Genomic DNA, 9,831 nt, shown 5'->3' with positions numbered 1-9,831 from the left:
GGAGATGAGTTACCTGCCAGACCCCAGCAAACAGGAAGAAATTCCTTCTCCAGCTGCACGAGCAGCCCAGCTGAGCTGCCAGCTCTGCACACCCCCCGTTACCAGCTGTGTCATCCCAAAACACATCAGCAGAGCTGGCCATGTCCACACCAAATGTACCCTAAGAGGACACAAACCACGGAGCAAGGTGACTCCAAAAGCATCTCTTCCAGATTTAAATTCTGGGTCCATGGGCATAGCAGCTATTTGCATGCCCTGCACCACTAAGTGTATTAATTTGATGAAACAAGGTATCAAGCATGGTAGGAAGATGACTCCAGCTACTGAGCCCAGGATAAAGAATACAATTTTTTTCCACTATGCTCCCGAGAATAACTGTTCTCACCAAGATGCCTGGAGAATGGAATTTCACTTTTGAATTGGGACATGTGCCACCCTTTTTATTTCTGTAGCAAGATCCCTTATAGTTTTTCTATAATCAATTTCAACACAACTTTCTGTTCTAAGGCTATTTGTTCTATTTCGCTTTCAGGATCCATGCCTTCCTTGTTTCTGGAGAAACAAAAAGTGTTATTGAATTGGGCACAAACCCGTTTTTCATTTTCTTCAAGTAGGTCGATGATGATTGGTTTACCGTCCGAGATTAATCCATTCTCAAACTTAAGATTTTTGCCCAATACATTTTTCCTTCTATGACACACATATTTAATCGGGTATTGTCATAACATAACTCATTCACCTGAAAATAAGCTACATATACCGACTTTTGTTTTCCCCCTACCCACACCGAGCGATTGGCATTTCTCTTCTGGATATTGTGAGCAAATGTCTATGACTGCCCTTTGTCATGTCTTGCCTTGAGATCATAGCATATCATTTTCTTTCCCCATTTACACCTCACATACTGAGTGCCGTTAAATGTTCAGTCTCCTCCTTTTCTTTACGGGTGCAGTTGGCCAGGACAGAGCGAGTCGGGGTGCTAATTAGTGGGCATTCCCCACATCATTGTTACGGCTTTGTGCCGCAGAGCTCGTAGAATTCCTTGGGTATGGGTTAATCGGTTAATGCATACCTCTCTGCCTCTGCCTACGCCCACTAGTTTGCTGCTAGCGGCGAGGGAAACCATCTTCTTGGCAGCAGAGGTGTTCTTTAGGGGACCAACGCAAAGTCCGAGCTGCATATCGTCTCTTAAAGACATCCCACCTCGATAATTTTATCGTGTCCGTCCAACAAGGTACTTTATTTGTTCTCTGGCACTCTACTCTTAAAATTTCAGCCCTGCAATTTAGTTTCCCACTAACCCCGTGTTGATATAAGAGAACCCACTCTACAGAATCTAATTCAGCAGTATTCAATTCAGCGGCAAGTACTAGAATTCCGTCAAAGACAGCTCTTTTCAAAACACTTAGTACAGAGCCCTTTAGGTCAGATCTCCCGTACACAATGTGTAACCTAAACTTCACAACAGATTTGGCACTTGAAACGAACAAAAGGAAAACATCTGCATCCAGAAGCTATTCACCTTATCTGATCTAGGTTGATCATCGGCTTGTTCGGGGCAATTTTATCTTGAGGTCTCCAGGGGAGGAAGCCACTTTGCACTTGGGTGTTTCTGGTTTTCACTCTGGAGGCGTGTGTCCAGCCTTTTTTCTGCTGTCCGGACTGCTGTGTCTGTGGTTAAAAGGACAAGAAAAGGACTTTCCCAGTGAGGAGAGAGAGAAACCTCTTTCCAGGTTTTAATGAAGACCCGATCTCCCGGCTGTATTTTGTGTATGGCGAACCCCAAAGGAGCATTTTGTGTGACAATTTCTTGTTTTCGCAATTTTTGTAAATTTTTATTTATTGTTATCAAGTAGGGTTGTATTTGTCCATGTTCTATTTTTGGATGTCCCACTGGCATCCCATGGTCATAAGGCATCTCGTGTAACATTTTAAAAGGAGATAGCCCTGTCTCAGAGTAAGGCATCGTCCCAATATTTGATAATGCTAAGGGGAGATATTTTGGCCAGGACATTTTTGTTTATATCATTAATTTTGATAGTTGAGCTAGTCTACTAGTACCAGCAAGAATTTATACCTCCCAACCTTTGGTAACTCAGTGAAATCCACTTGGATTCTTTCAAATAGACGATAGGCTATAGGGCAACTACCCCAAATTACCTGCCGTGTCCTGGCTTTGTGAACCTTTTAGCATATCAGGCACCCGTGTACTTCCTGTTTAGCTAATTCATAAATCCCCTTACACCCGAAGAATTTCAGAAATTGTTCTGCCAGAGCCTGTGATCCCCAATGTGTTTGCAAATGTAGTCTCTAGAATTTTTCTGGTGCAATCCTTAGATATTAATTCCCTCTCATCTAGTAATTTCTACTTACCTTCTTCTAATGTACTTCCTATATTTTTTTTTTTTCCCTTCAATCTCTTTTTGGGAGGGACAAGGGGGATATCCCTGAGTCCCACCTTCTCCGAGTTCTGGGGTACTTACCGTTAGTAGTGCTGCATTTTTTGCTTCTTTATCTGCTGAATTGTTTCTTCTACTCCGAAATTGTATTCCTGTTTGATGTCTCTTCACATGCACGACCGAGATTGCTAAAGGTTCTGGGGGGGTCCTGAGGGGGTTTAGAGGGTCCTGAGGGGGTCTGGAGATGTCCTGAGGGGGTTCAGGGAGGGTCTTGGGGGTCCTGAGGGGGTCTGGGGGGCTCAGAGGGACCTGGGGGGGTCCTGAGGGGGTCCTGGGGGGACTCTGACGGGGTTCAGGGGAGCTCTGGGGGGGTCCTGAGGGGCTTCAGAAGGATTTGGGAGGCCCTGAGGGGTCCTGAGGAGGTTCAGAGGGGTCTGGGGGGGGGGGGCCTCTCCTCATTTACACAAGTGAGGGTTTCTCTCTGGCTGAGCTAAATTTTGGCTCCAAGCATGGCATTTACACTACTGGGAATAATATCCAAGAAGTCACGACTGACAGGAAACTTCTAATTGACTGTGATGTGATTCATTGGGAGGCTCACACTCTCTGAGTGAAAACAGCATCACTAAAAAAAAAAAGAAATCACTGAAACCCCCAGGCTGTCTGGCAATCCATTGCCCCAGGAGCCTTGATGTGCTGCTGCGATAACCATGGAAATACATTGTGTCATCTCATTTTGTCACAGAGGGAATAAATTCCTGAGCTCCACCGCAGCCCGCAGGGATGGTAGGGGGGGAATCCCACTTTTCCATCTCCCTCTCCGGCAGGGCAGGGTGGAGATGTGACTCAACACCACACTGGGCACCCCTGGGAGCATCCTGGGAGTGGGGTCAGGGACCACAGAGCCTCTGCTCAACTCTTCTTCCCAGGGGATGAACCTGAGGCAAAACAGGTGCTTGACCCACAGCAACATCAGGGCGACAAAGCTTGCTCTGCTATTTCCCAGTGTATTGTTTTTGGGTTTTCAATACCCCTTTGAAAGCGGTGCAGCCAGCTCAGCTCTGCCCCTTGGATGCTGGCAGGCTGCCAGGCTCTAATCAAGCCTGCTGTTATGTCTAATGCTGGTGGCAGTGTTTCAGGGCACCAGCACCGAGGCTGTGGGAGTGGGAGCAGGAGATGAGGCAGCTGCAGAGCTGTGTGGTGACTTGGATGTTCTGGCTAACACACCAAAGAGTGTTGATTTTATCCTCCTCACTGGTCAGATCAGCTCGTGAGCACAGATCCAGCCAGGCTGTATAAAAACTCCTTTTCCTGCAGGGAAGAGGACAGCTGAGAGCGGAGAGCATTGGTTTGAAACCCCGCTCCTCACTTTGTGGCACAAAAGTGCTGCCAGAGAGCTCTGAAATTCCTTGGTACCCAGGTGAGTGCCCACAGCACAGAGCCAGATCTGCAGGCTCGCACTGCACTCACCCACAGCCTGTGCCAGGGGCAGCCTGCACCTGGGAATGGGCCTGAGCTGGGCTCCAGCCAGGGGACAGGAGCAGGGATTGAGGAGGGGACAGCTTCAGCATCTCTCCCTGTGCTCAGGTCACACTGCAGGTCAAGTCTGGATAATTTTCCCTCCACTTCTGAATTTGAGCAGCTCAAATTCACATCATCCCCCATCATGTGCATCCACAGAGTTGTGGCCAGGTACATCTCACTGCTACAGAGCCTCTCTTGCTGCAAGTCATGACTTGATTTCAGTGCATTCTTCAGCCTCACTCCTCCTCACACAACTCCCAAGAGCACAGCTCTGTTCCTCTCCTCTCCACGCAGCTGCTGCCGCCTGTGCAACCCCAGGACTGAATTGCAGTGCCACTGTGCAATGCCCATGCACAGGACAGGATAGCGAGGCACAGCCAGGAAATCCAGTCCCAAATCCAGGTTCCTGCAGCTCCCTGTACCCCCAGCCAGCTGTGGATGCTTTGGAAAATCAGTCTCACAGTGCAGAACATGTTGGGATGCTAGCTGGGATGTGGGACTTTGCCACCACCAAGTGATCAGTAGAAAAAAGAGAGAACAGCACTTGTTTAATCCCAGACTGGTGCCCTGTGATATGTATTCTGCCTCTTGATCCAGCAGCTGTGCCCTGCTGCCCCTCCTGATCTCCATCAGAGCAGTTCATCTCTCCCTCAGCCCCACAAGGCTGAGCTGATCTGCTCTGCTTGCAGATAATGCCATGGACAGAGCCATGTTGCAATTAAATACTCTCCTGGTTCTATGCTACTGAGAAGCAGGAACAGAATGCACAATGGCAGATAATTACAGGTGAGCAATTACAGACACAATCTTCCCTCTTTCTTGTCCTTGTTTGTTTTTTTTTCCCACCGTTCCACACTTGCTGAGAGCCTGACACAGTGCCCAGAGCTCTGAAGATGATGAGCAGAGTAATAAAAAAGCCCTTTGAAGCACATCCCTGAAGCTCCCTGAGCCCTGATCATCCTTCATGCCATGTTTCTGCAGCCCTGCTGGCCAGGGTAGTGAGCAGGAGGTCCACTTCAGGTGGTCTGAGCTGCTAAAAGCTGTGTCATTAAAAAACCCCAACTTAACAATGACAATTGAATTGAAGGAATATTGTGGAATATTTCCTGCTTGTTTTCAAGAGGGCTTGTAACTTGCTAAAACTTTTTGAAATTCAGCTGCTGTAAATAGCAACTCATGTGCTTTCCCAATCACTTACCTTTCTTGCTCAATACCGAGTATCTATTTAGGAACTGATTTTCAAAACATTGTGCACTTTGCACAATTAATTTGGGGAAGTCTGTGGTGTGTCCCAATGCTCAAAAAAAGTGCTCTGAAAAGCTGAGGAGATCACATGTGCAAAGTCAACCTATAGAAACAAATAAGCACATTTTCATACATGCAATCTCTGGCAGGATTGCTTAGAAATCATGAAGTGTTTTAAAACAATGCCATAACATTCTTAAATGCCAAATGTCACATGAAATGAAATATTATTCAGAATCACTTCTCTCTCCTTCCCAACCTGCCTGCAAACAAGTGGGATCTGCACAGCTTGGCTGTGGGTGCTGGGAACAGCATCAGCTGTGAGTGGAGCATTATTAACAACTGGAATTATCAACTCTGTTTCAGAAAGCTGTTCTGTGTCTCTACACACGGTTGTTTGGAAGATCTTTTGGAAAATTCATCTTGCACCTGATCCCTCCCTTTTTTAATGAACCACATCATGCTGTCAAACAATGCTGATGGACAGCAAAAAGCAAGGAGAAAGGGAAATAGCACCTGAAATGACAGGCAGGGCCAAAACTTTTAGCCACCAGGAAGATTCTGATGGTACCTGGCTCCAGTTTGGTCCCCTCCTCTATTGCCAACCTTCATCAGATAATGCTCCCTGCGAAATTTTAATACTGCAAAATTTAAATGCCTGCAAAATTTTAAGCCAGGGATTTTTGTGTGGTTGACATTAATTTTCAAGCTTCACAGTGTCTTTTAGGTCCTGTGAAAGAAAGAGAAGAGAGATGTGGGAGTGATTTCATGCTCCCCCTGCCCTGCTGGGGTGATGTTTCTCAGTCTCCACAGGGAGGAGATGTGTGTGAAGCAAAAGGGTAAGAGGAGTTAATTATAATAATTTGGAGGGAGGGGTTTACATTCTCCATTTCAAAGAGAAGTTCCTGCCTTTCTCAGCAGACACCCGTCCTCCAAACTAAAACAGCAACTTTTTGTTCTTTGTCCATATATAAGCCGCACCTGATTATAAGCCGCACTTTGGGTTCGGACCAAAATTTTAGTCAAAATGGTGCGGCTTATAATCGTGAAATTACTGTAATTTGACTGTTGGACTGCATTTTGAATTTTTTCACAGTTAGCTTGTAGCAATGCAACTAAATGCTTTCTTGTAAATCTTTATATGACATATGATGGAAAACAAGCAAAACATTTTAGAATTTTTTAAAGTCAAAGCTTCAGGTGTAAGGTTGAATGCTCTAGATTGAAAAGCATCTTTATTCACAACTATTACTTCTACTGATATCAGGAAAACTGTGCATATCTCTGCCTTTCTTTTAAAGCAGAAAGTGTCTAGGATCTGAATCTTACAAGTAAACAGTTCAGAACTTATAATTATCCAGCTTTTCACTGGCCTTCCTTCTGCCTTACTTCTTAGAACTGATCTAAACAACACATACTTTCTCAAAAAGACTTCTGTATGACTGGCAGGCCTGGTAGAAGGTTCTGTCAGATGTTATTCTCTCTAGCTAATTTCATCTCCTGGGTCTGTGTACCTCATTATATCACAAACTTTGAGACAAGTGCTTAAATTGTCAGATTAGCTCATAAATACAGTAGAGAAATTATGAGGGACTGAGTTTAATAGAGTGATGGATGAATATCAGCTCCAGGCTAGAAATGTTTAGAAGGAAGGGGACTGATGCCTCCAGAAAATCCATCAAATTCAATTAGCCAGAGTGACCTTCAAGGAAATTCAGTGGGAAGTGGCTGCACATTCTCCATGTGTGGCCTTGTGTAGTCTTCCAGAAAAGGAGAGATTTTATTATTGAAATCTTGTCCTTTATAGTAACACCTCATCTTTTCTTCACCAATGAGATAGCAATGGCCATTGTGTTTGTGACCCATCTTTCTTTCTAACACTCTTTATACAATATAATGGATGGAAGTGAGCTGAGAGTTACTCAGTCTTTGAGTGTACAAACCTGAACACCTTTCACATTCTCCGAATCCATCAGTAGCAGAGCTGAGGAAAAAGACAGAAGTCCTATATGTGCATGTACAGTTAAAATTGAACTAAGACTATTAAAAGCTCAAGTGAAAGTTAACCTGCCTTACCTCCTGCAGAGTTCTTAGGAAACAAGATCCAAAATGCAAGTGTTTCTTTCTTTCCTCTCCCTCCTACATCACCCTTAGAATTTGTAATGGCAGCCCTAAGATCCGCAGAAGGTTAAAAGAGGCAAACTGGAGAACAGAAAAGAACTGAAATCAACTCCAGTTTCTGAGCATAAAAGACCTTGTTTGAGGGTAAAGCTGGAGAAAAATACGGTGAGAGTAGTATGAAGCATGGACCAGAAAAAGGAGTCTTCCAAGGACAAAATGGGTGTTATGGGGAGTCTGTGGACCTAAGTCTTCCAGACTACCTTGTGGACCTAGATGGGGCTGGTGGTGTTATTCATAATGAAATAAAGGTAAGTAGAATTAACATTTCTACTGAAGACAACTGTGATATGGTTTCTCATATATGCTAGGGGATTACTTGATACGGTTCTATTTTCAATTCTATATCTCTGGCTAGGCTTACTGGTTGTGGAATGTAAGCAGGGGCTGGCAAATTCCCTCCTGGATGGTGCTAACTTCGCCAGATGAAGTGCTTATGATCGGGATGACTCACACTGCCTCATTTCTTCATTATTACGCAACTTGCTTTTTTTCCCACAGTAAGGTTTTCTTCCACATTTTTTTCTGTGATTTTTTTCCCTTCAGTAAAGATGCCTGCCTTTATCACTATTGCACCCTGAAACAGGCAAGGGAATTCAGTAATGCAACCTGGCAGGGTGTCAAAAGTCCATTTTCTCAAGAGGAACAGGAAAAAGGTAATAATGGTTTGAGGAACTGGAAAACAAATACGTCCTATGTAGACTACAATTGGTTCATCTAAGTGAACAGAAACAATGAGCTCTGAGCCCTGAGGAAACGGCGCAAGGCTCCAGCAGGGCCCAAAATAGCCCGGACGAGAACCCCCGCGTTTTGAAGCGCGGAGCGGCCGGAGCCGGGGCGGGGAGGCGGCGGGAGGGACCGCGGGCTCCCGGCGCCCTCCGCAGGGCTCCAGGGGCTTCACCGCCACCGCACCGGGCAAACATTTCGGTCCTACAAGTAGTGGAGAAGGAAGAGTTATGGTCAAGTAACATATACGTGCAAAAATTATGTCAGTCATACAGTAACCAATCTTATTCTTACCGGCTCTTTTAGCAGCGTAATTTGAAGGGGAGACACGACGCCACGAGAAAGAAGAAGGCATGTATCCTTCATAAGTTAGTTATGTTAAATGTTATATTTTGAAAACTGCTCAGGTACCAATTAGATTCAATGACCCTGACCAATCTGTAGTCTGGGACTGAACTATCTAGGCTCACTCCATGAATCACATTTCCCTTGTCCTACAAAAGCTTCAGCTGTTCAGTGCCTTGATGCTGTGCAGGACCAAGGCCACTAATTAAGACCACCAATTTGAAAAAGAAAATAGTGTAAAGAGATAACACAAATTAATTCTGGATTGTAAAGGCACAGTTCTTGACACTACTTCGATGCTGTAACATGAAATTCCTGCTCAGTGCATGTCTCTGGCTGTCTGTGGATCTGGTGCTGCCAGTACTCAGAGATAGCATCACAATAAAAGCATGATGTGTCTCTCTGCCCACACTTAACAAAAAGATCAAAACAGACTTAGGTCTATTTTCATGTAAGTATGAGGAAATCTCCTTCTAGTTGCCTTATGAAATATAGAATCTACACAGTGTCATATCTGAGCTTAGTCACCAGGCATAGAGTAGACACTGTTAAGGGGAAATCAAGACAGAAAATTTTCCAGTAGTCATCCATTTTTAAAAAGAGGCTCCTCTAACTAATTATGCTAAGGATTTAAACCAGGATTGTAAATAAAAGGAAACAGCAGGCAAATGTCACTGGTTATCTCAAGGCAATTTGTCAAAAAACAACTACAGTGAAGACTGAGAGAGAAGAGAAGGCTGGGGTGGACGTTATTGCAGACTTCTAGTATATAAAGGGGGCTCCAGGAGAGCTGCAGAGGGTCAATTGACAAGAGCAAGTAGTGGTAGGACAAGGGGTAATGGCTTTAAACTGACAAAGGGTACATCTAGATTAGATATCAGGAAGAAATTCTTTAGTAGAAATTTACTTGGAAGGTGAGGGTGGTAAGACACTGGAGCAGGTTGCTCAGCTAAGCTGTGGCTGCCCCATCCCTGGAAGTGTTCAGCGCCAGGTTGGATGCGGCCCCGAAGTCATGTGGTCTGGTAAAAGATGTCCCTACCCTTGGGACAGGGGGCAAGGGGTGGAATGAGGCAGGGGGGTTGGAATCAGATGATCTTTAAAGTCTCTTCCTACCCAAGCCATTACATAATTCTATGATAATTACTATTGCACTGACCTAGTTGTCTTACTCTAGGTTGAGGTTTATTATTCTGAATAGTAAGTTGACTCAGTAAATACAAATTAGGGGGGAAAAGGATGTCAGCCTCAATCGACAAAAGGATTATGCTACTCCAAATGAAAAGGTTATCTATTCTATACCCATAACTTTTAATTACAGATTTAGCAGAGTGATGATTTGAGTATGAGCCTATGATTTGCATATGAATGCTGTTATCTAATGGACGTTGTGTCTCTGTATGTTTAGAAATGAAGT

This window comes from Catharus ustulatus, chromosome 6 (assembly GCF_009819885.2).
Source record: "Catharus ustulatus isolate bCatUst1 chromosome 6, bCatUst1.pri.v2, whole genome shotgun sequence".
Classification (NCBI taxonomy): domain Eukaryota; kingdom Metazoa; phylum Chordata; class Aves; order Passeriformes; family Turdidae; genus Catharus; species Catharus ustulatus.
This window is presented reverse-complemented; position numbering follows the sequence as displayed.